Raw genomic sequence first — 26,763 nt, forward strand, 5'->3', positions numbered from 1 at the left:
AAACAAATAATCAGATGGAGAACGGACATGGTGACAGAAGCAGGATGCCAAAAAAAGAATGGCTTGGGTCATCCGCTCTGCCATTGTCGCCAATTAAAGACAGATGTATGAATATTCTAAAGGTGTTTCCAGATGTGGTGGAGACGGCACAAGATCTGGAATTTGACCCATGACGACCTGGACCGTAAGAAGACCAGGATCAATCAGTGGAGACTGCACCCCCAAAATGAACTGAAATGTGTAATAAAAGGGGTCAGGGCCTGAGATAGTCTTTGTCACTCTACACCATCGGAGCTGAGGCAAAGCCAGGTGTAGTTGCGGGCCCAGAGCTCTGTTAGGGTAATTAGACGCCTCTGTCAGGGTGTAAATTCTTTTGGATTTTAAGTTGGGGTGTTTTTGGTTGTCATTCTCACGAGAAAACGAACACGTGGAAGGTACAGAAGTGTATTTCCTACAGCCTAAACAATGTTGTCTGAAGACAATGAGGTCCGCCTTCAGACTGTCTCTTTTGAAGATTCAACCGTCCAGGAAAGAACTCGCGCCTCCGCAGCAAATTAACTGGTTATCACAGACTCTAAAAATGCATCGTTTCAAACTCACACAGGGTGTAAAATTAAATAGACTGATTCAACAGAAACTCATGTGAGTTGAATAGCTGTGTCATTTGAACTAATGCTGAAAACTAAAGTATTTCTTTCTTTTTTGTTTCATCATTGTTCACTCAACCTTGTTTTCTGAAAACAAAAAGTATTTCTTTCTTTTGTTCTATTCTGAAAACTAAAAGTATTTCTCAAACAAGTTCAAATTATCTGTTTAAAAGCATTTTGAAAAAATGGTGCATGAGTTGGGTAGCTGTGTCGTTTGAACTATTAGTGAAGACTAAAAAGTGTTTTCTTTCTACTGTTTTATCTTTAAGAAATATTTCAAGAATGAAAAACTTCTTCATAAGATGTTAAATAACTTCAAAAATGTTTAAACCCGAAATAATATTGTAGCTACTAACGTGTTTTGATTATTTAGCCTACAATGCAGAAACAGTTCAAACATTGACTAATGCTGAAAACTAAAAGTATTTCTTTCTTTTTGTTTTGGTATCCGGGGCGATGTCCGCGGCTTGTCTGTGGTTGCTGGCGGTGCTGATGGTGTCGGCGACGGTGGCTGTGGAGGTGCGGATAGCCCAGATGCCGACGTCGAGTCTTCAGCAGGGAACGGTCCGGATAGTAGATCCAGAGGTACTGAGGAAACCGGCGTCGATGTCTCCCACAAAGGCCAAGACCCAGAGGGGAGAGCTGAAACAGAATACCGACAACAATACAAATGTAAATACAATCTAGAAGCAAGACCTCGGATAGCAGTTAATATGATATTAATATAAACAGAGTGTAAATGTAGGGATCTACTAAGGATCAACATTTAAAGCGTAAAAACAAATAGTAAATCACTAGTGTATACTGTCATTAAAGAACATTACAATTAGTAAAATCACGACCTCTAGTGGCCGCCGTCGTTAAAGCACATTACAATTAGTAAAATCACGACCTCTAGCGGCCGCCGTCGTTAAACCACATTACAGTTAGTAAAATCACGACCTCTAGTGGACGCCGTCGTTAAACCACATTACAATTAGTAAAATCACGACCTCTAGTGGCCGCCGTCGTTAAAGCACATTACAGTTAGTAAAATCACGACCTCTAGTGGCCGCCGACGTTAAAGCACATTACAATTAGTAAAACCACGACCTCTAGCGGCCGCCGTCGTTAAAGCACATTACAGTTAGTAAAATCACGACCTCTAGTGGCCGCCGTCGTTAAACCACATTACAATTAGTAAAATCACGACCTCTAGTGGCCGCCGTCGTTAAAGCACATTACAGTTAGTAAAATCACGACCTCTAGTGGCCGCCGTCCTTAAAGCACATTACAATTAGTAAAATCACGACCTCTAGTGGCCGCCGTCGTTAAAGCACATTACAATTAGTAAAATCACGACCTCTAGTGGCCGCCGTCGTTAAAACACATTACAGTTAGTAAAATCACGACCTCTAGTGGCCGCCGTCGTTAGAGCACATTACAGTTAGTAAAATGACGACCTCTAGTGGCCGCCGTCGTTAAAGCACATTACAGTTAGTAAAATCACGACCTCTAGTGGCCGCCGTCGTTAAAGCACATTACAATTAGTAAAATCACGACCTCTAGTGGCCGCCGTCGTTAAAGCACATTACAGTTAGTAAAATCACGACCTCTCGTGGCCGCCGTCGTTAAAGCACATTACAATTAGTAAAATCCCGACCTCTAGCGGCCGCCGTCGTTAAAGCACATTACAATTAGTAAAATCACGACCTCTAGCGGCCGCCGTCGTTAAAGCACATTGCAGTTAGTAAAATCACGACCTCTAGTGGCTGCCGTCGTTAAAGCTAATTACAGTTAGTAAAATCACGACCTCTAGCGGCCGCCGTCGTTAAAGCACATTACAATTAGTAAAATCACGACCTCTAGTGGCCGCCGTCGTTAAAGCACATTACAGTTAGTAAAATCACGACCTCTAGTGGCCGCCGTCGTTAAAGCATGGTGTAAATTAGTAATCCCGACATCTAGTGGTCGCCATCGTTAAAGCATAGTGTGAAATAGTAATCGCGACCTCTAGTGTCCGTCGTCGTTAAAGCATAGTAGTAAAATCACAATGACGCTTAGCAGCAACAGTTACTCAAACACCTTCAATAGTAAAATGACACCGTCTAAAAGCACATAGCCGGAACATAGACAAACCGCATTACAGATAAAACACACACACACGCACGGACGCACGTACGCGCACACACACACACACACACACAAGTATTTCTTTCTCTTTGTTTTGGTATCCGGGGCGATGTCCGCGGCTTGTCTGTGGTTGCTGGCGGTGCTGATGGTGTCGGCGACGGTGGCTGTGGAGGTGCGGATAGCCCAGATGCCGACGTCGAGTCTTCAGCAGGGAACGGTCCGGATAGTAGATCCAGAGGTACTGAGGAAACCGGCGTCAATGTCTCCCACAAAGGCCAAGACCCAGAGGGGAGAGCTGAAACAGAATACCGACAACAACACAAATGTAAATACAATCTAGAAGCAAGACCTCGGATAGCAGTTAATATGATATTAATATAAACAGAGTGTAAATGTAGGGATCTACTAAGGATCAACATTTAAAGCGTAAAAACAAATAGTAAATCACTAGTGTATACTCTCATTAAACCACTTTACAATAAGTAAAATCACGACCTCTAGTGGACGCCGTCGTTAAACCACATTACAGTTAGTAAAATCACGACCTCCAGTAGCCGCCGTCGTTAAAGCACATTACAATTAGTAAAATCACGACCTCTAGCGGCCGCCGTCGTTAAACCACATTACAGTTAGTAAAATCACGACCTCTAGTGGACGCCGTCGTTAAACCACATTACAATTAGTAAAATCCCGACCTCTAGCGGCCGCCGTCGTTAAAGCACATTACAATTAGTAAAATCACGACCTCTAGTGGCCGCCGTCGTTAAAGCACATTACAGTTAGTAAAATCACGACCTCTAGTGGCCGCCGTCGTTAAAGCACATTACAATTAGTAAAATCACGACCTCTAGTGGCCGCCGTCGTTAAAGCACATTACAGTTAGTAAAATCACGACCTCTAGTGGCCGCCGTCGTTAAACCACATTACAATTAGTAAAATCACGACCTCTAGTGGCCGCCGTCGTTAAAGCACATTACAGTTAGTAAAATCACGACCTCTAGTGGCCGCCGTCCTTAAAGCACATTACAATTAGTAAAATCACGACCTCTAGTGGCCGCCGTCGTTAAAGCACATTACAATTAGTAAAATCACGACCTCTAGTGGCCGCCGTCGTTAAAACACATTACAGTTAGTAAAATCACGACCTCTAGTGGCCGCCGTCGTTAGAGCACATTACAGTTAGTAAAATGTCGACCTCTAGTGGCCGCCGTCGTTAAAGCACATTACAGTTAGTAAAATCACGACCTCTAGTGGCCGCCGTCGTTAAAGCACATTACAATTAGTAAAATCACGACCTCTAGTGGCCGCCGTCGTTAAAGCACATTACAGTTAGTAAAATCACGACCTCTCGTGGCCGCCGTCGTTAAAGCACATTACAGTTAGTAAAATCACGACCTCTAGCGGCCGCCGTCGTTAAAGCACATTGCAGTTAGTAAAATCACGACCTCTAGTGGCTGCCGTCGTTAAAGCTAATTACAGTTAGTAAAATCACGACCTCTAGCGGCCGCCGTCGTTAAAGCACATTACAATTAGTAAAATCACGACCTCTAGTGGCCGCCGTCGTTAAAGCACATTACAGTTAGTAAAATCACGACCTCTAGTGGCCGCCGTCGTTAAAGCATGGTGTAAATTAGTAATCCCGACCTCTAGTGGTCGCCATCGTTAAAGCATAGTGTGAAATAGTAATCGCGACCTCTAGTGTCCGTCGTCGTTAAAGCATAGTAGTAAAATCACAATGACGCTTAGCAGCAACAGTTACTCAAACACCTTCAATAGTAAAATGACACCGTCTAAAAGCACATAGCCGGAACATAGACAAACCGCATTACAGATAAAACACACACACACGCACACACACACGCACGGACGCACGTACGCGCACACACACACACACACACACACAAGTATTTCTTTCTCTTTGTTTTGGTATCCGGGGCGATGTCCGCGGCTTGTCTGTGGTTGCTGGCGGTGCTGATGGTGTCGGCGACGGTGGCTGTGGAGGTGCGGATAGCCCAGATGCCGACGTCGAGTCTTCAGCAGGGAACGGTCCGGATAGTAGATCCAGAGGTACTGAGGAAACCGGCGTCGATGTCTCCCACAAAGGCCAAGACCCAGAGGGGAGAGCTGAAACAGAATACCGACAACAATACAAATGTAAATACAATCTAGAAGCAAGACCTCGGATAGCAGTTAATATGATATTAATATAAACAGAGTGTAAATGTAGGGATCTACTAAGGATCAACATTTAAAGCGTAAAAACAAATAGTAAATCACTAGTGTATACTGTCATTAAACCACATTACAATTAGTAAAATCACGACCTCTAGTGGCCGCCGTCGTTAAAGCACATTACAATTAGTAAAATCACGACCTCTAGCGGCCGCCGTCGTTAAACCACATTACAGTTAGTAAAATCACGACCTCTAGTGGACGCCGTCGTTAAACCACATTACAATTAGTAAAATCACGACCTCTAGTGGCCGCCGTCGTTAAAGCACATTACAGTTAGTAAAATCACGACCTCTAGTGGCCGCCGACGTTAAAGCACATTACAATTAGTAAAACCACGACCTCTAGCGGCCGCCGTCGTTAAAGCACATTACAGTTAGTAAAATCGCGACCTCTAGTGGCCGCCATCGTTAAAGCACATAACAGTTAGTAAAATCGCGACCTCTAGTGGCCGCCGTCGTTAAAGCACATTACAATTAGTAAAATCACGACCTCTAGTGGCCGCCGTCGTTAAAGCACATTACAATTAGTAAAATCACGACCTCTAGTGGCCGCCGTCGTTAAAGCACATTACAGTTAGTAAAATCACGACCTCTAGTGGCTGCCGTCGTTAAAGCACATTACAATTAGTAAAATCACGACCTCTAGTGGCCGCCGTCGTTAAAGCACATTACAGTTAGTAAAATCACGACCTCTCGTGGCCGCCGTCGTTAAAGCACATTACAGTTAGTAAAATCACGACCTCTAGTGGCCGCCGTCGTTAAAGCACATTACAGTTAGTAAAATCACGACCTCTAGTGGCCGCCGTCGTTAAAGCACATTACAGTTAGTAAAATCACGACCTCTAGTGGCCGCCGTCGTTAAAGCACATTACAGTTAGTAAAATCACGACCTCTAGCGGCCGCCGTCGTTAAAGCACATTGCAGTTAGTAAAATCACGACCTCTAGCGGCCGCCGTCGTTAAAGCATAGTGTAAAATAGTAATCCCGACCTCTAGTGGTCGCCGTCGTTAAGGCACAGTGTGAAATAGTAATCGCGACCTCTAGTGTCCGTCGTCGTTAAAGCATAGTAGTAAAATCACAATGACGCTTAGCAGCAACAGTTACTCAAACACCTTCAATAGTAAAATGACACGGTCTAAAAGCACATAGCCGGAACATAGACAAACCGCATTACAGATAAAACACACACACACGCACACACACACACACGCACGCACGCACGCACGTACGCACGTACGCGCACACACACACACACACACACACACAATAGCGAACATACAACCATTCAACTGATACTGAACGGTAGAGATGTGTTGAAAAAAATTGAGATTCGTATCTTACGTTGGTGTTGGTGTTGGTGTTGAAGCGACAGGTAGAAGGTGTGGCGTGCTCGTTGTCTTTGTATCTGTTTTCATGTGAAAAAATAAATAAATAAATACAGCAGTGAAACGTAAACTATCACTCCAAAATGTTTTTTCCCACCTCCTATCAGCTGAGGCGTCTGGTGAGTTAAAGAATCAACGAGCGGGTGCCCTACTCCTTCGACCTCTGACTGATCGTCTGTTTTCATACGCACAGGCGTTGAATAAAACAAAAAACATAGGTAGTTAAATATAAAATACATCGACAGACTGTGGTTAAAATACTTTTTTTTTCTTGAACTGAATGTTTTGCTCTCACCGTTGAACAGTTGGAGCGACCCGTTCAATGAATGATCAGCATCCACAGGGTCCGGATAACTTCCCGGTCGTGTCTGATTTCCGGGTTCCGGGTGATCTTTTCATGCACACACACACACACACACACAAGTATTTCTTTCTTTTTGTTTTGGTATCCGGGGCGATGTCCGCGGCTTGTCTGTGGTTGCTGGCTGTGCTGATGGTGTCGGCGACGGTGGCTGTGGAGGTGCGGATAGCCCAGATGCCGACGTCGAGTCTTCAGCAGGGAACGGTCCGGATAGTAGATCCAGAGGTACTGAGGAAACCGGCGTCGATGTCTCCCACAAAGGCCACGACCCAGAGGGGAGAGCTGAAACAGAATACCGACAACAATACAAATGTAAATACAATCTAGAAGCAAGACCTCGGATAGCAGTTAATATGATATTAATATAAACAGAGTGTAAATGCAGGGATCTACTAAGGATCAACATTTAAAGCGTAAAAACAAATAGTAAATCACTAGTGTATACTGTCATTAAACCACATTACAATTAGTAAAATCACGACCTCTAGTGGACGCCGTCGTTAAAGCACATTACAGTTAGTAAAATCCCGACCTCTAGTGGCCGCCGTCGTTAAAGCACATTACAATTAGTAAAATCACGACCTCTAGTGGCCGCCGTCGTTAAAGCACATTACAATTAGTAAAATTACGACCTCTAGTGGCCGCCGTCGTTAAAGCACATTACAGTTAGTAAAATCACGACCTCTAGCGGCCGCCGTCGTTAAAGCACATTACAGTTAGTAAAATCACGACCTCTAGCGGCCGCTGTCGTTAAAGCACATTACAGTAAGTAAAATCACGACCTCTAGCGTCCGCCGTCGTTAAAGCACATTACAATTAGTAAAATCACGACCTCTAGTGGCCGCCCTCATTAAAGCACATTACAGTTAGTAAAATCACGACCTCTAGTGGCCGCCGTCGTTAAAGCACATTACAGTTAGTAAAATCACGACCTCTAGTGGCCGCCGTCGTTAAAGCACATTACAGTTAGTAAAATCACGACCTCTAGCGGCCGCTGTCGTTAAAGCACATTGCAGTTAGTAAAATCACGACCTCTAGTGGCTGCTGTCGTTAAAGCTAATTACAGTTAATTAAGTCACGACCTCTAGCGGCCGCCGTCGTTAAAGCACATTACAATTAGTAAAATCACGACCTCTAGTGGCCGCCGTCGTTAAAGCACATTACAATTAGTAAAATCACGACCTCTAGTGGCCGCCGTCGTTAAAGCACATTACAGTTAGTAAAATCACGACCACTAGTGGCCGCCGTCGTTAAAGCACATTACAATTAGTAAAATCACGACCTCTAGCGGCCGCCGTCGTTAAAGCATAGTATTAAAATCACAATGACGCTTAGCAGCAACAGTTACTCAAACACCTTCAATAGTAAAATGACACCGTCTAAAAGCACATAGCCGGAACATAGACAAACCGCATTACAGATAAAACACACACACACGCACACACACACGCACGCACGCACGTACGCGCACACACACACACACACACATACACACACACACAATAGCGAACATACAACCATTCAACTGATACTGAACGGCAGAGATGTGTTGAAAAAAATTGAGATTCGTATCTTACCAAACGTTGGTGTTGGTGTTGGTGTTGAAGCGACAGGTAGAAGGTGTGGCGTGCTCGTTGTCTTTGTATCTGTTTTCATGTGAAAAAATAAATAAATAAATACAGCAGTGAAACGTAAACTATCACTCCAAAATGTTTTTTCCCACCTCCTATCAGCTGAGGCGTCTGGTGAGTTAAAGAATCAACGAGCGGGTGCCCTACTCCTTCGACCTCTGACTGATCGTCTGTTTTCATACGCACAGGCGTTGAATAAAACAAAAAACATAGGTAGTTAAATATAAAATACATCGACAGACTGTGGTTAAAATACTTTTTTTTATTGAACTGAATGTTTTGCTCTCACCGTTGAACAGTTGGAGCGACCCGTTCAATGAATGATCAGCATCCACAGGGTCCGGATGACTTCCCGGTCGTGTCTGATTTCCGGGTTCCGGGTGATCTTTTCAAGCACACACACACACACACACACAAGTATTTCTTTCTTTTTGTTTTGGTATCCGGGGCGATGTCCGCGGCTTGTCTGTGGTTGCTGGCTGTGCTGATGGTGTCGGCGACGGTGGCTGTGGAGGTGCGGATAGCCCAGATGCCGACGTCGAGTCTTCAGCAGGGAACGGTCCGGATAGTAGATCCAGAGGTACTGAGGAAACCGGCGTCGATGTCTCCCACAAAGGCCAAGACCCAGAGGGGAGAGCTGAAACAGAATACCGACAACAATACAAATGTAAATACAATCTAGAAGCAAGACCTCGGATAGCAGTTAATATGATATTAATATAAACAGAGTGTAAATGTAGGGATCTACTAAGGATCAACATTTAAAGCGTAAAAACAAATAGTAAATCACTAGTGTATACTGTCATTAAACCACATTACAATTAGTAAAATCACCACCTCTAGTGGACGCCGTCGTTTAACCACATTACAGTTAGTAAAATCACGACCTCTAGTGGCCGCCGTCGTTAAAGGACATTACAATTAGTAAAATCACGACCTCTAGTGGCCGCCGTCGTTAAACCACATTACAGTTAGTAAAATCACGACCTCTAGTGGCCGCCGTCGTTAAACCACATTACAGTTAGTAAAATCACGACCTCTAGTGGCCGCCGTCGTTAGAGCACATTACAGTTAGTAAAATGACGACCTCTAGCGGCCGCCGTCGTTAAAGCACATTACAGTTAGTAAAATCACGACCTCTAGTGGCTGCCGTCGTTAAAGCACATTACAATTAGTAAAATCACGACCTCTAGTGGCCGCCGTCGTTAAAGCACATTACAGTTAGTAAAATCACGACCTCTCGTGGCCGCCGTCGTTAAAGCACATTACAGTTAGTAAAATCACGACCTCTAGCGGCCGCCGTCGTTAAAGCACATTGCAGTTAGTAAAATCACGACCTCTAGTGGCTGCCGTCGTTAAAGCTAATTACAGTTAGTAAAATCACCACCTCTAGCGGCCGCCGTCGTTAAAGCACATTACAGTTAGTAAAATCACGACCTCTAGTGGCCGCCGTCGTTAAAGCACATTACAATTAGTAAAATCACGACCTCTAGTGGCCGCCGTCGTTAAAGCACATTACAGTTAGTAAAATCACGACCTCTCGTGGCCGCCGTCGTTAAAGCACATTACAGTTAGTAAAATCACGACCTCTAGCGGCCGCCGTCGTTAAAGCACATTGCAGTTAGTAAAATCACGACCTCTAGTGGCTGCCGTCGTTAAAGCTAATTACAGTTAGTAAAATCACCACCTCTAGCGGCCGCCGTCGTTAAAGCACATTACAGTTAGTAAAATCACGACCTCTAGCGGCCGCCGTCGTTAAAGCACATTACAATTAGTAAAATCACGACCTCTAGTGGCCGCCGTCGTTAAAGCACATTACAGTTAGTAAAATCACGACCTCTAGTGGCCGCCGTCGTTAAAGCATGGTGTAAATTAGTAATCCCGACCTCTAGTGGTCGCCATCGTTAAAGCATAGTGTGAAATAGTAATCGCGACCTCTAGTGTCCGTCGTCGTTAAAGCATAGTAGTAAAATCACAATGACGCTTAGCAGCAACAGTTACTCAAACACCTTCAATAGTAAAATGACACCGTCTAAAAGCACATAGCCGGAACATAGACAAACCGCATTACAGATAAAACACACACACACGCACGGACGCACGTACGCGCACACACACACACACACACACAAGTATTTCTTTCTCTTTGTTTTGGTATCCGGGGCGATGTCCGCGGCTTGTCTGTGGTTGCTGGCGGTGCTGATGGTGTCGGCGACGGTGGCTGTGGAGGTGCGGATAGCCCAGATGCCGACGTCGAGTCTTCAGCAGGGAACGGTCCGGATAGTAGATCCAGAGGTACTGAGGAAACCGGCGTCAATGTCTCCCACAAAGGCCAAGACCCAGAGGGGAGAGCTGAAACAGAATACCGACAACAACACAAATGTAAATACAATCCAGAAGCAAGACCTCGGATAGCAGTTAATATGATATTAATATAAACAGAGTGTAAATGTAGGGATCTACTAAGGATCAACATTTAAAGCGTAAAAACAAATAGTAAATCACTAGTGTATACTCTCATTAAACCACTTTACAATAAGTAAAATCACGACCTCTAGTGGACGCCGTCGTTAAACCACATTACAGTTAGTAAAATCACGACCTCCAGTAGCCGCCATCGTTAAAGCACATTACAATTAGTAAAATCACGACCTCTAGCGGCCGCCGTCGTTAAACCACATTACAGTTAGTAAAATCACGACCTCTAGTGGACGCCGTCGTTAAACCACATTACAATTAGTAAAATCCCGACCTCTAGCGGCCGCCGTCGTTAAAGCACATTACAATTAGTAAAATCACGACCTCTAGTGGCCGCCGTCGTTAAAGCACATAACAGTAAAATCGCGACCTCTAGTGGCCGCCGTCGTTAAAGCACATTACAATTAGTAAAATCACGACCTCTAGTGGCCGCCGTCGTTAAAGCACATTACAATTAGTAAAATCACGACCTCTAGTGGCCGCCGTCGTTAAAGCACATTACAGTTAGTAAAATCACGACCTCTAGTGGCTGCCGTCGTTAAAGCACATTACAATTAGTAAAATCACGACCTCTAGTGGCCGCCGTCGTTAAAGCACATTACAGTTAGTAAAATCACGACCTCTCGTGGCCGCCGTCGTTAAAGCACATTACAGTTAGTAAAATCACGACCTCTAGTGGCCGCCGTCGTTAAAGCACATTACAGTTAGTAAAATCACGACCTCTAGTGGCCGCCGTCGTTAAAGCACATTACAGTTAGTAAAATCACGACCTCTAGTGGCCGCCGTCGTTAAAGCACATTACAGTTAGTAAAATCACGACCTCTAGCGGCCGACGTCGTTAAAGCACATTGCAGTTAGTAAAATCACGACCTCTAGCGGCCGCCGTCGTTTAAGCATAGTGTAAAATAGTAATCCCGACCTCTAGTGGTCGCCGTCGTTAAGGCACAGTGTGAAATAGTAATCGCGACCTCTAGTGTCCGTCGTCGTTAAAGCATAGTAGTAAAATCACAATGACGCTTAGCAGCAACAGTTACTCAAACACCTTCAATAGTAAAATGACACCGTCTAAAAGCACATAGCCGGAACATAGACAAACCGCATTACAGATAAAACACACACACACGCACACACACACACACGCACGCACGCACGCACGTACGCACGTACGCGCACACACACACACACACACACACACAATAGCGAACATACAACCATTCAACTGATACTGAACGGTAGAGATGTGTTGAAAAAAATTGAGATTCGTATCTTACGTTGGTGTTGGTGTTGGTGTTGAAGCGACAGGTAGAAGGTGTGGCGTGCTCGTTGTCTTTGTATCTGTTTTCATGTGAAAAAATAAATAAATAAATACAGCAGTGAAACGTAAACTATCACTCCAAAATGTTTTTTCCCACCTCCTATCAGCTGAGGCGTCTGGTGAGTTAAAGAATCAACGAGCGGGTGCCCTACTCCTTCGACCTCTGACTGATCGTCTGTTTTCATACGCACAGGCGTTGAATAAAACAAAAAACATAGGTAGTTAAATATAAAATACATCGACAGACTGTGGTTAAAATACTTTTTTTTTATTGAACTGAATGTTTTGCTCTCACCGTTGAACAGTTGGAGCGACCCGTTCAATGAATGATCAGCATCCACAGGGTCCGGATTACTTCCCGGTCGTGTCTGATTTCCGGGTTCCGGGTGATCTTTTCATGCACACACACACACACACACACAAGTATTTCTTTCTTTTTGTTTTGGTATCCGGGGCGATGTCCGCGGCTTGTCTGTGGTTGCTGGCTGTGCTGATGGTGTCGGCGACGGTGGCTGTGGAGGTGCGGATAGCCCAGATGCCGACGTCGAGTCTTCAGCAGGGAACGGTCCGGATAGTAGATCCAGAGGTACTGAGGAAACCGGCGTCGATGTCTCCCACAAAGGCCACGACCCAGAGGGGAGAGCTGAAACAGAATACCGACAACAATACAAATGTAAATACAATCTAGAAGCAAAACCTCGGATAGCAGTTAATATGATATTAATATAAACAGAGTGTAAATGCAGGGATCTACTAAGGATCAACATTTAAAGCGTAAAAACAAATAGTAAATCACTAGTGTATACTGTCATTAAACCACATTACAATTAGTAAAATCACGACCTCTAGTGGACGCCGTCGTTAAAGCACATTTCAGTTAGTAAAATCCCGACCTCTAGTGGCCGCCGTCGTTAAAGCACATTACAATTAGTAAAATCACGACCTCTAGTGGCCGCCGTCGTTAAAGCACATTACAATTAGTAAAATTACGACCTCTAGTGGCCGCCGTCGTTAAAGCACATTACAGTTAGTAAAATCACGACCTCTAGCGGCCGCCGTCGTTAAAGCACATTACAGTTAGTAAAATCACGACCTCTAGCGGCCGCTGTCGTTAAAGCACATTACAGTTAGTAAAATCACGACCTCTAGCGTCCGCCGTCGTTAAAGCACATTACAATTAGTAAAATCCCGACCTCTAGTGGCCGCCCTCATTAAAGCACATTACAGTTAGTAAAATCACGACCTCTAGTGGCCGCCGTCGTTAAAGCACATTACAGTTAGTAAAATCACGACCTCTAGTGGCCGCCGTCGTTAAAGCACATTACAGTTAGTAAAATCACGACCTCTAGCGGCCGCTGTCGTTAAAGCACATTGCAGTTAGTAAAATCACGACCTCTCGTGGCTGCCGTCGTTAAAGCTAATTACAGTTAATTAAGTCACGACCTCTAGCGGCCGCCGTCGTTAAAGCACATTACAATTAGTAAAATCACGACCTCTAGTGGCCGCCGTCGTTAAAGCACATTACAAATAGTAAAATCACGACCTCTAGTGGCCGCCGTCGTTAAAGCACATTACAGTTAGTAAAATCACGACCTCTAGTGGCCGCCGTCGTTAAAGCACATTACAATTAGTAAAATCACGACCTCTAGCGGCCGCCGTCGTTAAAGCATAGTATTAAAATCACAATGACGCTTAGCAGCAACAGTTACTCAAACACCTTCAATAGTAAAATGACACCGTCTAAAAGCACATAGCCGGAACATAGACAAACCGCATTACAGATAAAACACACACACACGCACACACACACGCACGCACGCACGTACGCGCACACACACACACACACACACATACACACACACATAATAGCGAACATACAACCATTCAACTGATACTGAACGGCAGAGATGTGTTGAAAAAAATTGAGATTCGTATCTTACCAAACGTTGGTGTTGGTGTTGGTGTTGAAGCGACAGGTAGAAGGTGTGGCGTGCTCGTTGTCTTTGTATCTGTTTTCATGTGAAAAAATAAATAAATAAATACAGCAGTGAAACGTAAACTATCACTCCAAAATGTTTTTTCCCACCTCCTATCAGCTGAGGCGTCTGGTGAGTTAAAGAATCAACGAGCGGGTGCCCTACTCCTTCGACCTCTGACTGATCGTCTGTTTTCATACGCACAGGCGTTGAATAAAACAAAAAACATAGGTAGTTAAATATAAAATACATCGACAGACTGTGGTTAAAATACTTTTTTTTATTGAACTGAATGTTTTGCTCTCACCGTTGAACAGTTGGAGCGACCCGTTCAATGAATGATCAGCATCCACAGGGTCCGGATGACTTCCCGGTCGTGTCTGATTTCCGGGTTCCGGGTGATCTTTTCAAGCACACACACACACACACACACAAGTATTTCTTTCTTTTTGTTTTGGTATCCGGGGCGATGTCCGCGGCTTGTCTGTGGTTGCTGGCTGTGCTGATGGTGTCGGCGACGGTGGCTGTGGAGGTGCGGATAGCCCAGATGCCGACGTCGAGTCTTCAGCAGGGAACGGTCCGGATAGTAGATCCAGAGGTACTGAGGAAACCGGCGTCGATGTCTCCCACAAAGGCCAAGACCCAGAGGGGAGAGCTGAAACAGAATACCGACAACAATACAAATGTAAATACAATCTAGAAGCAAGACCTCGGATAGCAGTTAATATGATATTAATATAAACAGAGTGTAAATGTAGGGATCTACTAAGGATCAACATTTAAAGCGTAAAAACAAATAGTAAATCACTAGTGTATACTGTCATTAAACCACATTACAATTAGTAAAATCACGACCTCTAGTGGACGCCGTCGTTTAACCACATTACAGTTAGTAAAATCACGACCTCTAGTGGCCGCCGTCGTTAAAGCACATTACAATTAGTAAAATCACGACCTCTAGTGGCCGCCGTCGTTAAACCACATTACAGTTAGTAAAATCACGACCTCTAGTGGCCGCCGTCGTTAAACCACATTACAGTTAGTAAAATCACGACCTCTAGTGGCCGCCGTCGTTAGAGCACATTACAGTTAGTAAAATGACTACCTCTAGTGGCCGCCGTCGTTAAAGCACATTACAGTTAGTAAAATCACCACCTCTAGTGGCTGCCGTCGTTAAAGCACATTACAATTAGTAAAATCCCGACCTCTAGTGGCCGCCGTCGTTAAAGCACATTGCAGTTAGTAAAATCACGACCTCTCGTGGCCGCCGTCGTTAAAGCACATTACAGTTAGTAAAATCACGACCTCTAGCGGCCGCCGTCGTTAAAGCACATTGCAGTTAGTAAAATCACGACCTCTAGTGGCTGCCGTCGTTAAAGCTAATTACAGTTAGTAAAATCACCACCTCTAGCGGCCGCCGTCGTTAAAGCACATTACAGTTAGTAAAATCACGACCTCTAGTGGTCGCCATCGTTAAAGCATAGTGTGAAATAGTAATCGCGACCTCTAGTGTCCGTCGTCGTTAAAGCATAGTAGTAAAATCACAATGACGCTTAGCAGCAACAGTTACTCAAACACCTTCAATAGTAAAATGACACCGTCTAAAAGCACATAGCCGGAACATAGACAAACCGCATTACAGATAAAACACACACACACGCACACACACACGCACGGACGCACGTACGCGCACACACACACACACACACACACAAGTATTTCTTTCTCTTTGTTTTGGTATCCGGGGCGATGTCCGCGGCTTGTCTGTGGTTGCTGGCGGTGCTGATGGTGTCGGCGACGGTGGCTGTGGAGGTGCGGATAGCCCAGATGCCGACGTCGAGTCTTCAGCAGGGAACGGTCCGGATAGTAGATCCAGAGGTACTGAGGAAACCGGCGTCAATGTCTCCCACAAAGGCCAAGACCCAGAGGGGAGAGCTGAAACAGAATACCGACAACAACACAAATGTAAATACAATCTAGAAGCAAGACCTCGGATAGCAGTTAATATGATATTAATATAAACAGAGTGTAAATGTAGGGATCTACTAAGGATCAACATTTAAAGCGTAAAAACAAATAGTAAATCACTAGTGTATACTCTCATTAAACCACTTTACAATAAGTAAAATCACGACCTCTAGTGGACGCCGTCGTTAAACCACATTACAGTTAGTAAAATCACGACCTCTAGTAGCCGCCGTCGTTAAAGCACATTACAATTAGTAAAATCACGACCTCTAGCGGCCGCCGTCGTTAAACCACATTACAATTAGTAAAATCCCGACCTCTAGTGGCCGCCGTCGTTAAAGCACATTACAGTTAGTAAAATCACGACCTCTCGTGGCCGCCGTCGTTAAAGCACATTACAGTTAGTAAAATCACGACCTCTAGCGGCCGCCGTCGTTAAAGCACATTGCAGTTAGTAAAATCACGACCTCTAGTGGCTGCCGTCGTTAAAGCTAATTACAGTTAGTAAAATCACGACCTCTAGCGGCCGCCGTCGTTAAAGCACATTACAATTAGTAAAATCACGACCTCTAGTGGCCGCCGTCGTTAAAGCACATTACAGTTAGTAAAATCACGACCTCTAGTGGCCGCCGTCGTTAAAGCATGGTGTAAATTAGTAATCCCGACCTCTAGTGGTCGCCATCGTTAAAGCATAGTGTGAAATAGTAATCGCGACCTCTAGTGTCCGTCGTCTTTAAAGCATAGTAGTAAAATCACAATGACGCTTAGCAGCAACAGTTACTCAAACACCTTCAATAGTAAAATGACACCGTCTAAAAGCACATAGCCGGAACATAGACAAACCGCATTACAGATAAAACACACACACACGCACACACACACGCACGGACGCACGTACGCGCACACACACACACACACACACAAGTATTTCTTTCTCTTTGTTTTGGTATCCGGGGCGATGTCCGCGGCTTGTCTGTGGTTGCTGGCGGTGCTGATGGTGTCGGCGACGGTGGCTGTGGAGGTGCGGATAGCCCAGATGCCGACGTCGAGTCTTCAGCAGGGAACGGTCCGGATAGTAGATCCAGAGGTACTGAGGAAACCGGCGTCGATGTCTCCCACAAAGGCCAAGACCCAGAGGGGAGAGCTGAAACAGAATACCGACAACAACACAAATGTAAATACAATCTAGAAGCAAGACCTCGGATAGCAGTTAATATGATATTAATATAAACAGAGTGTAAATGTAGGGATCTACTAAGGATCAACATTTAAAGCGTAAAAACAAATAGTAAATCACTAGTGTATACTCTCATTAAACCACTTTACAATAAGTAAAATCACGACCTCTAGTGGACGCCGTCGTTAAACCACATTACAGTTAGTAAAATCACGACCTCCAGTAGCCGCCGTCGTTAAAGCACATTACAATTAGTAAAATCACGACCTCTAGCGGCCGCCGTCGTTAAACCACATTACAGTTAGTAAAATCACGACCTCTAGTGGACGCCGTCTTTAAACCACATTACAATTAGTAAAATCCCGACCTCTAGCGGCCGCCGTCGTTAAAGCACATTACAATTAGTAAAATCACGACCTCTAGTGGCCGCCGTCGTTAAAGCACATAACAGTTAGTAAAATCGCGACCTCTAGTGGCCGCCATCGTTAAAGCACATAACAGTTAGTAAAATCGCGACCTCTAGTGGCCGCCGTCGTTAAAGCACATTACAATTAGTAAAATCACGACCTCTAGTGGCCGCCGTCGTTAAAGCACATTACAATTAGTAAAATCACGACCTCTAGTGGCCGCCGTCGTTAAAGCACATTACAGTTAGTAAAATCACGACCTCTAGCGGCCGCCGTCGTTAAAGCACATTGCAGTTAGTAAAATCACGACCTCTAGTGGCTGCCGTCGTTAAAGCTAATTACAGTTAGTAAAATCCCGACCTCTAGCGGCCGCCGTCGTTAAAGCACATTACAATTAGTAAAATCACGACCTCTAATGGCCGCCGTCGTTAAAGCACATTACAGTTAGTAAAATCACGACCTCTAGTGGTCGCCATCGTTAAAGCATAGTGTGAAATAGTAATCGCGACCTCTAGTGTCCGTCGTCGTTAAAGCATAGTAGTAAAATCACAATGACGCTTAGCAGCAACAGTTACTCAAACACCTTCAATAGTAAAATGACACCGTCTAAAAGCACATAGCCGGAACATAGACAAACCGCATTACAGATAAAACACACACACACGCACACACACACGCACGGACGCACGTACGCGCACACACACACACACACACACAAGTATTTCTTTCTCTTTGTTTTGGTATCCGGGGCGATGTCCGCGGCTTGTCTGTGGTTGCTGGCGGTGCTGATGGTGTCGGCGACGGTGGCTGTGGAGGTGCGGATAGCCCAGATGCCGACGTCGAGTCTTCAGCAGGGAACGGTCCGGATAGTAGATCCAGAGGTACTGAGGAAACCGGCGTCGATGTCTCCCACAAAGGCCAAGACCCAGAGGGGAGAGCTGAAACAGAATACCGACAACAACACAAATGTAAATACAATCTAGAAGCAAGACCTCGGATAGCAGTTATTATGATATTAATATAAACAGAGTGTAAATGTAGGGATCTACTAAGGATCAACATTTAAAGCGTAAAAACAAATAGTAAATCACTAGTGTATACTCTCATTAAACCACTTTACAATAAGTAAAATCACGACCTCTAGTGGCCGCCGTCGTTAAAGCACATTACAATTAGTAAAATCACGACCTCTAGCGGCCGCCGTCGTTAAACCACATTACAGTTAGTAAAATCACGACCTCTAGTGGACGCCGTCGTTAAACCACATTACAATTAGTAAAATCACGACCTCTAGTGGTCGCCGTCGTTAAAGCACATTACAGTTAGTAAAATCACGACCTCTAGTGGCCACCGCCGTTAAAGCACATTACAATTAGTAAAATCACGACCTCTCGTGGCCGCCGTCGTTAAAGCACATTACAATTAGTAAAATCACGACCTTCGTATCTTACCAAACGTTGGTGTTGGTGTTGGTGTTGAAGCGACAGGTAGAAGGTGTGGCGTGCTCGTTGTCTTTGTATCTGTTTTCATGTGAAAAAATAAATAAATAAATACAGCAGTGAAACGTAAACTATCACTCCAAAATGTTTTTTCCCACCTCCTATCAGCTGAGGCGTCTGGTGAGTTAAAGAATCAACGAGCGGGTGCCCTACTCCTTCGACCTCTGACTGATCGTCTGTTTTCATACGCACAGGCGTTGAATAAAACAAAAAACATAGGTAGTTAAATATAAAAAAGTAAAATCACGACCTCTAGTGGCCGCCGTCGTTAAAGCACATTACAATTAGTAAAATCACGACCTCTAGCGGCCGCCGTCGTTAAACCACATTACAGTTAGTAAAATCACGACCTCTAGTGGACGCCGTCGTTAAACCACATTTCAATTAGTAAAATCACGACCTCTAGTGGCCGCCGTCGTTAAAGCACATTACAGTTAGTAAAATCACGACCTCTAGCGGCCGCCGTCGTTAAACCACATTACAGTTAGTAAAATCACGACCTCTAGTGGCCGCCGTCGTTAAAGCACATTACAGTTAGTAAAATCACGACCTCTAGTGGCCGCCGTCATTAAAGCACATTACAGTTAGTAAAAATCACGACCTCTAGTGGCCGCCGTCGTTAAAGCACATTACAGTTAGTAAAATCACGACCTCTAGTGGCCGCCGTCGTTAAAGCACATTACAATTAGTAAAATCACGACCTCTAGCGGCCGGCGTCGTTAAAGCACATTGCAGTTAGTAAAATCACGACCTCTAGCGGCCGGCGTCGTTAAAGCACATTACAGTTAGTAAAATCACGACCTCTAGCGGCCGCCGTCGTTAAAGCACATTACAGTTAGTAAAATCACGACCTCTAGTGGCCGCCGTCGTTAAAGCATAGTGTAAAATAGTAATCCCGACCTCTAGTGGTCGCCGTCGTTAAAGCATAGTGTGAAATAGTAATCGCGACCTCTAGTGTCCGTCGTCGTTAAAGCATAGTAGTAAAATCACAATGACGCTTAGCAGCAACAGTTACTCAAACACCTTCAATAGTAAAATGAGACCGTCTAAAAGCACATAGCCGGAACATAGACAAACCGCATTGCAGATAAAACACACACACACGCACGCACGTACGCGCACACACACACACACACACACACACACACAATAGCGAACATACAACCATTCAACTGATACTGAACGGTAGAGATGTGTTGAAAAAAATTGAGATTCGTATCTTCCCAAACGTTGGTGTTGGTGTTGGTGTTGAAGCGACAGGTAGAAGGTGTGGCGTGCTCGTTGTCTTTGTATCTGTTTTCATGTGAAAAAATAAATAAATAAATACAGCAGTGAAACGTACACTATCACTCCAAAATGTTTTTTCCCACCTCCTATCAGCTGAGGCGTCTGGTGAGTTAAAGAATCAACGAGCGGGTGCCCTACTCCTTCGACCTCTGACTGATCGTCTGTTTTCATACGCACAGGCGTTGAATAAAACAAAAAACATAGGTAGTTAAATATAAAATACATCGACAGACTGTGGTTAAAATACTTTTTTTTTATTGAACTGAATGTTTTGCTCTCACCGTTGAACAGTTGGAGCGACCCGTTCAATGAATGATCAGCATCCACAGGGTCCGGATGACTTCCCGGTCGTGTCTGATTTCCGGGTTCCGGGTGACCTTTTCATGCACACACACACACACACACACACACACACACACACACACACACACACACACACATACGCATGTATATACACTTAATAAATACCGCTATTCTTTACCTAGTTATCGTAATTATGATTAGAATCGCTGTCTCCTTCTCACCAATGACTCGCGCCGGTCCTGTCTTCCGTGCCGAATTAACCGTCGCTTACGGCTCAGAGAGCGTTGGTTACTCCCCTTCGCTCGATTTCCTGTACTCGGCCCCGGACGAACTCGTCCTCGCTGTCGATTATTATAATACACGGCGTGTTCTGAGCCTCGGTGCCGCTGACTTGAAGACTCGCTCTCAGATTCACAGCCGACAGATCCGCACGGGCATCTCCGTCTTCAAAAGTTACACGCATTAACCGCTCAAGCTCCTCAGCGCCGATCAGCGTCTCCGGGAAGTTATTCGCGGAGGCGATAATATCTGAAAAATAGAAGTGCGGCTGTTGTAACACATAATAGAGATATTAACAACGAATTATAAAATAATTCAATATTTTTACCAGTATCACTCTGCGTTAAATGAACGTCACACAGATGAGTGACGACGTCTGTCAATGAAAAGAGACATGGTACGTGATAAACATGGCGTAACGTTTTTATTATACTTATATATGTAAATGTAAATACATAGATACACATATATGTATATACTTATATGTATACTGTATAGATATAGATAGATGGATAGATAGATAAATATTCACCTACAACGTGCAGAGGAAGAGGCATCCATGGGTAGTCTGGAGTCCTTTTGGAAAGGAGGATGAAGTTCTGGAAGGTCTGGTCAACAGCGAAGGTTACCCCGGAACTGATGTAAAATGTGGTATGTTTCGGTGTCTGAGAAAGAGTCAGGCATAATGCCTGTTGTCACACCGCTGTTTACCCCTTTTTTAAGTATTTCCTGAGTAAGTAAAATTGCATCGTTTAAAACTCACACAGGGTGTAAAATTAAATAGACTGATTCAACAGAAACTCATATGAGTTGAATAGCTGTGTTATTTGAACTAATGCTGAAAACTAAAGTATTTCTTTCTTTTGTTTTATCCTTGTTCACTCAACCTTATTTTCTGAAAACTAAAAGTATTTCTTTCTTTTGTTTTATCCTTGTTCACTCAACCTTATTTTCTGAAAACTAAAAGTATTTCTTTCTTTTGTTCTATTCTGAAAACTAAAAGTATTTCTCAAACAAGTACAAATTATCTGTTTAAACGCATTTTGAAAAATGGTGCATGAGTTGGGTAGCTGCGTTGTTTGAACTATTAGTGAAGACTAAGAAGTGTTTTCTTTCTACTGTTTTATCTTTAAGAAATATTTCAAGAATGAAAAACTTCTTCATAAGATGTTAAATAACTTCTAAAATGTTTAAACCCGAAATAATATTGTAGCTACTAATGTGTTTTGATTATTTAGCCTGCAATGCAGAAACAGTTCAAACATTGACTAATGCTGAAAACTAAAAGTATTTCTTTCTTTTTGTTTTACCCCTTTTTTTTTTACCTACACCCCTAAGGTAATCCTCCCGGTGTCTCATCACACACCCACCCTCCCGCTGACCCTGCCTGACCCTTGCGTCTGTGAGGATGTAGCTGACCCCCACCCCCTGCATCACACAAGGGTGAAGCTACCCCTTGGACCTTCATTATTTTAATTTCCTGTTGATATAAAAATGGGGAGGGTAATTATTTTAATTTCTTTTTGATATAAAAAGGGGTGGGGTTTATTACTTCCGGAAGGGGAGGGTTTTATTACTCCCGGGGGACCATCAATCATACAGATTTGACATATAGTGGTCTCCTTCATCTCTCTGTCTATTTATGGAATCCCAAATCAAAAAATGCAGAGGAAAACATGAACTCAGCGGCAGATGGTTCCTGTGAGCATGTTTACAAATCAGGTTTCAGCACAGTCTGAGGTGCAAGAGAGACAAGGTTTCCCACCTCCCTGCCTGTTACCATCTGCAGCTCTCTGTACTCTCTGGGCACCGAGCGAGCAACACGCGCCAAAACTGCACACATTAAAAACGCAGCTCAAGATTGCATGACGCTTATTGACTCAAAGGAGGTTTCAGAACACAGTGATGGGCCCTGGTATGTTGTGTTTCATTTGAACGAAACAGTAAATAGAGCCGTGCTTGTTGTTCAGTATAAAATATGGAAAGACAGTCCCCACGAAGTGGATTCAAGATCGTTGCCATTGCAATCACACACACAGTCAAAGAGCCTCTGGGAGGAGGAAATGCTTTTCTGCGAGATTTCACTAACTAGCTTCACGATTGCTTTCATTGCTACTTCCTGCCACTGCATATGTTTGATTTCCCTTAAGTTTCTCAGATAAATGTCTCATAAATGTCACAAGATGCAGATCAGTCAATTCAGTCAATAGAAGCTGTGAAATCCTACAGTATATTAACTTCCTGTCCACTTTTCCATGACCACCTGAACTTACTCCCAGGTTGTCCCACGACTTTTGACTTCCATACTTAGCAAAGATGACCACACAAAAATGCTACGCTGATTCGACATTAGCATCATGAATAATAACCGTTTTATAGCACAGTACCCTTGTAATGCTCTTTCGTGGCAACAGCTCTTACACTTCTGTGTTCTCATAACTACGATCTACATATGTCTGTTATTAGCATTATCATTAGCATATTATAAACAGAATGTATAAACAAGGAAACCAAAGGGAAAATGTAAATTATGCACTAATAAAACATGTTTTTTGATTATACATTATTACATATACATTATTATTACATATTTAAGTACATTATAACGGGTGATTCTTAATGTTCTGTACGTTATAAATATTGGAGGGTCTTCATAAGAGGTTTTATGGAAACCACTTGGGCATTAAGTCTTTAGCAGAGTCACACAGAGCTCATCTCTAGGGTTTAAAGGCATCATGCATAACAATAGTGAATTATTATTCATGTTTTCAGGATATAGGGTCAAAAATGAGAAAAGCATATGTCATCCAATTAAAAGGGGTAGGCTTCAAGAACCTGCACTTTGATTTAAAGAATCTTGTTTTAAATCTCTCTGCGTTCATGTGGCTGCACATTTCAATCCTTGATATGTAATGCATATGGCAGAATTGACAATAAATCTACCTTTACCTTCACGCACGACTCTAGTCAAATCTGACCTTCAGAGGTGGAGAAATTTAAAAAGAAAAAAAAAAAATCATTGATAAACTACAGCAAGTGATTTTGTTTGGAGTGGGAAGTCTCCTCGGGTCAGCAGATCGTTACTCCATAAGTGTAAATTCAAAACAGTTTTATTATTGAGCCTCTTATATTCATAAAATCTGCTGTCTTACTGATGTTTACCTTAGTCCAAACTGGAAATGTTTTCATGCTCATCCTCTATTAATGCTCCGGTATATTCCTCACTGCCTATGAAAAGACCTACCAATGTCAAGAATCCCAAGGTTACGTTCCATGCTATTAAAGTTTGCTCCCAATTTCAGAAGCGCTGTAAATATAATTCAGCCACTCAGAATTCTGGCCCAAAAAGAGAATCGTGTGTTTCCTCCCTCTTACTTGGAGAAATGCTTGTCACGCTCGTACAATAGTCTCTCAAAACAATATCAAATCATATATTTTGTCCAAAATAAATAAAAAAATAAAAACTTTCACAGGTTTCCTTCTCTACCTCCTGACTCAGCAACAATCTACTCAGCCCTAGAAGAGAATTGTTTCTGAAATATATTAATGAGATTGAGGTCAAAAACGAGAGGAGCATACAACAGGGAATCAGGTTTTCAAATAGATGAAAGTTGGTGGGAGAAAACGGTCACTGAATTTCAGTAAGTTACATCATGCGCATGCCCGATCCTTATTCATTTCAAGGTCATATGTGGGGTCCCCTTCAGCAAAGATAAAAATAAACATTTCAATATTACTATTAATAGCTATGGGAGAAGGAAAACACGCCTAAAATTTCCCTTTATGCCTTTACCATCAATAAAATTTGTCAAACGCCTTTTTTCTGCGCTTAAATTGGCCGCAGATACAAAGATGGTGACGTGTGATCCAGTTACACCTGATTCAGCTGGACACTGGCAGTGCATCTCCATTCACAGAAACACTGCTGTGACATCAAATATGAGCTGGACAGTGAGGCAGCTGCCAGGACAGCAACTCCAGCTGGACGGGTGAGATGTTTCTCCAAGGAAGTTATCGCTAAATTATTAATTATCCTGGCTCAGCATCGACCAAATGACCAGCTGATGATTGTCTAAATGCATCCACCAGTGCGTATGTTGGATGCGTTTATTCAGCAAGCTACAGTCAAGTTTAAAGGGCGTTTCTTTTCTCTTGTTTTTATTAAATGCAGTAATTTCAAGTGACGGTGCAAGCAAGCCGAGGTCAAGCACCAGCATGTTAGTGACGTGCAGGTGCAAAAGACGATGTGATTCAAATGTTAGGATCAGGACGTTGGTCCTTCAGGGCCATCCATAAAGTATCAACAGGAGTCACAGGTGAAGAAGAAGAAGATTTCGTCCTGGAGTATATTAATTCCGATTGTGGTGTTTTTCGTACTCTGTTAACCATACCGATGGATGCTTGGAGTGAGACAATCCAGGAGATTTCTTCAAAAATCGACGGTCTCTTCTACCATAGCCGCTTATGGAATGATGCCCTTGTGTTTTAGGACCGCCCCACCCTGGACCGCCTACTTGTTGATGGCTGTTATAAAGAGGATTTTTTCCAGAGCAACACCATGCAGACGTACCTGTTGGAACAAGACCGTCCAAGACAACGATGAGGCCAGAAAGTGTTCCGAGACGTATCGTCACTACCTTCCTCGGAGCTGCTACAGGCGGCCCCGGGTACGGGATGAACAACTCCTCGCCGTCACCTCTACATCCTGCGGTAGAACACGTTGCGGCTGACGGTCATAAGTACGAGGGTTCTAACAACGACACGACAGACGGAGCCCGTCCTTCATTGGACGTCAAAGACGACACAGACGACTCTGTTGCAACTGAAATGCAAGATGTGGATGACGAGGAGGAACCTGTAGGGAAGGCAGCAACCGCCTGCCCCGGGAACGAAACTGTCGACGTGCATCCGCCTGCTTTATCCACTGCTTCTCAAGACCAAGAACCAGCAGCTAATGATGACACGGATGGATGGATAAGCGGTTTCTTCTTGAAAGCTTTAAAGACAGTTGTATTTCATCTACTAGGTAAAACCATACGCAGGTATTGGAGGGAGATCTGCTACGGTTGCCAAGTAGACCATCCCAGCCAACTACAACACAGCTGTCTTGAAGAGATGGAGGATGATTTCTACCGCCTTAATTTCCACCCGTTGATGAAGTAACAACAACTTTCTGCCTGCTGTACAACACTACTTGACCCTGAATGACGTACAACCGGGGAAAATGAGAACGAAGGCTACGGCTGAGACAGTCTTGCTCGAAATGAGGTGTCGAAAATCAACTGTCTGGAATGAATACATCAAACATGAGCCTGAGGATCTTCTAATTGAACGTCTGGAATCAGCAAGTAGAATCTGGAATAGAACGCCGGTCCTGGGCGATGTCACAAACACGAGATTCCCTCGTATGTGATGTTTATTTTTTTTTACTCTTTTACTGTCTTTGTATAACATTACGTTTGAACCCTTACATAACCTGTGGAATAAAAAACATTAAGAAGTATATTTGGATCTCAGCTCATTCATTTCTCGTTTAACATGACGGTGAAACACATCATTAAAAGAGTTTATTACAATCCTCTTCACCCCGGGACCTCTGGAGGTGTGAGTCGCCTTCGTCCAGGGGTGCAGGTTGAGACTGGAAAACCAGTCAGTTCTAAATCTATTAAAGATTTTTTTATCAAAACAGGATGCCTACACCCTG

The 26,763-nt window shown here is 43.7% G+C and overlaps 4 long non-coding RNA genes across 5 annotated transcripts; all 4 read right to left on the minus strand.

The window, feature by feature from the left end:
• Window positions 1-4,818: 4,818 nt before the first annotated feature.
• On the minus strand, window positions 4,819-8,802 carry LOC128761205 (uncharacterized). 2 transcript variants are annotated; one of them, XR_008414922.1, is made up of 4 exons: window positions 8,660-8,802; window positions 8,463-8,540; window positions 8,317-8,385; window positions 4,819-4,883 (listed from the first exon to the last, which is right to left on the minus strand). It is a non-coding gene; the product is annotated as an uncharacterized LOC128761205 (long non-coding RNA). The 2 variants fall into 2 exon arrangements; XR_008414921.1 differs by lacking the exon at window positions 4,819-4,883 and adding an exon at window positions 6,855-7,021.
• On the minus strand, window positions 6,335-6,702 carry LOC128761206 (uncharacterized). The gene is made up of 3 exons (XR_008414923.1): window positions 6,674-6,702; window positions 6,476-6,553; window positions 6,335-6,398 (listed from the first exon to the last, which is right to left on the minus strand). It is a non-coding gene; the product is annotated as an uncharacterized LOC128761206 (long non-coding RNA).
• A 3,317-nt stretch (window positions 8,803-12,119) lies between the features above and the next one.
• On the minus strand, window positions 12,120-12,519 carry LOC128760057 (uncharacterized). The gene is made up of 3 exons (XR_008414777.1): window positions 12,459-12,519; window positions 12,261-12,338; window positions 12,120-12,183 (listed from the first exon to the last, which is right to left on the minus strand). It is a non-coding gene; the product is annotated as an uncharacterized LOC128760057 (long non-coding RNA).
• Window positions 12,520-12,639: 120 nt separating this feature from the next.
• Window positions 12,640-14,313, minus strand: LOC128761228 (uncharacterized). The gene is made up of 3 exons (XR_008414924.1): window positions 14,250-14,313; window positions 14,104-14,172; window positions 12,640-12,806 (listed from the first exon to the last, which is right to left on the minus strand). It is a non-coding gene; the product is annotated as an uncharacterized LOC128761228 (long non-coding RNA).
• Window positions 14,314-26,763: the final 12,450 nt, after the last annotated feature.

Source organism: Synchiropus splendidus, chromosome 6 (assembly GCF_027744825.2).
Source record: "Synchiropus splendidus isolate RoL2022-P1 chromosome 6, RoL_Sspl_1.0, whole genome shotgun sequence".
NCBI classification, from domain to species: domain Eukaryota; kingdom Metazoa; phylum Chordata; class Actinopteri; order Syngnathiformes; family Callionymidae; genus Synchiropus; species Synchiropus splendidus.